Source organism: Marmota marmota, unplaced genomic scaffold, assembly GCF_001458135.2.
Source record: "Marmota marmota marmota unplaced genomic scaffold, marMar, whole genome shotgun sequence".
Taxonomy (NCBI): domain Eukaryota; kingdom Metazoa; phylum Chordata; class Mammalia; order Rodentia; family Sciuridae; genus Marmota; species Marmota marmota.
Window position 1 is genome coordinate 35,383,449 of NW_026000082.1, and position 2,044 is coordinate 35,385,492.

Below are 2,044 nucleotides of genomic sequence, written 5' to 3' on the forward strand. Positions count from 1 at the left end.
TAGCCGGAAGTCTTAAGAGACAATGAACAGCAGGAAATGCTTTTGAAAATGTAGTCTGTACAGATGTTTTGATAGGTACTTATCTCACTCAGTCCTAACGCAACCTTGTAGGGTAGGTAGTATCCCCATTTTACAGATGAAGAAACTAATGTGTCCAAGGTCACAGTGAGGACTCCTGATACCAAAGTTCATGCCTTTAGTTGCTCTGGTGACTTGAGGCTAATCTAATATCTTAGTTTTACATATGAGGTTCAGGAATGGGAGATTATTATCAAAAGGGGAGCACTTACCCAATTCTTTCCACAAAGAAAAAGAGACCAGTTTTTTTTTTTTTTCCTTGTGGTACTGGGGATTGAACCCAGGGCCTTGCGCATGCTAGGCAAGCACTCTGCCACTAAAGTTCAACCCAGCCCTTTCTATTTTATTTATTTATTTTTGAATAAACATTTGTCCGATATTTAATGAAATCCAATTATAAAGTATATGTTTGAAGAAATGTGGAATGAACATGAGATAAACATGATTAAGAGGAAATAATTCAACCAAGTATGAAAATTTAAATTATTTGTTGTACAAATTTACACAAACTATAACATGAACACAACAGTTACAAATAAAAAATAGAACTAATCAAGTATATAAAACACTTCAAAAATGAAAAAATAGCAATTTTGTTTGAAATTGTTTGTCTTTTATAACATGTATATGTATATATACATATATATTTGGTATTGGGGATTGAACTCAGGGCACTCAACCACTGAGCCACATCTCCAGCCCTTTTGTTTATTTTTTAAAAAATTTGTTTGGTTGTCCATAGACCTTTATTTAATTAATTAATATGTGGTGCTGAGAATCTGAACCCCAGTGCCTCACACATACTAGGCGATCACTCTACCACTGAGCCACAACCCCAGCCCTCTATATTATTTTTGAGACAGAATCTCACTAATTTGCCCAGGCTGACCTCAAACTTGTGATCCTTCTGCCTCAGCCTCTCTGGGAACTGGGATTGCAGCTGTGCCAACCACACTGGACTAGGAAGTAGAATTTGAGCCTTCCCTTTAGGATGTGGCCTGGTCAAGAAGTTAGCAGAGTGAGGCGTGGTGGTGCCTAAGATTGAGGCAGGAGTAGCAAGTTGTCAGCCTGGGCAACTTAGTGAGACCCTGCCTCAAATAAAATCAAAAGGATGGGGGATGTGGCTCAGTGGTAAGGTACCCCAGGGTTCGGGAGAAAAAAATAAACATTTATTAACTATCTGCATTATTCCAATTAATCCTCTATACAGTCTCAAGTTCTGTACTGATCAGATGGGGAAACAGATGCTTAGGGATAAGTAATTCCCCAAGATCAATATAGCACTGGGCACGGTGCTGCATGCTGGGAATCCTAGCAAATCAGGAGGCTGAGGCAGGAGGATGGCAAGTTCAAGGTTAGCCTCAACAACTTAGCGAGGCTCTAAGCAATTTAGTGATGCCCTGTCTCAAAATTTTAAAAAGGGCTGGGGATGTAGCTCAATAATAAAGCACCCCTGGGGTCAATCTCCAATACAAAAAAAAATTAAAGAAAAAATCAGTTTAGCACAGTATTAGCACCATCAGGGTCACACACTAAGGTCTAGAGGCTTCCAGATGTTTCATGAACCTAATTCCAGAATGTCGCCTTCGTGCGTCTTTCGGGAGTGATGTGAACAAGCCCTCTCTCTCCCTGGGATTCTGGGATTCGCAGTGTCCGCGAAGGGTCTGGACGCCAAGGGCAACAGCATTGAGCACACTCCGCTGCCGCTCCCGCCTCCGCTCTTGGCGGGTCGTTCAGTGGCCCTTCTTTCTCTCTTCTTTTGGGGGTACGGGGTACAGAGGATTGAAACCAGGGGCTCCATACCGCTAAGGACCATCCCCAGCCCCCTTAATGTTTTATTTTGAGACAGGGTCTCCTTGTTGGCCTCGAACTTGCGATCTCCTGCCCCAGCCTCCCGAGTCGCTGGGATTACTGGTCGCGCTGGCGCGCCGCGCTCAGGGAGCCTCTTCGAATTAGCCAATGAGAA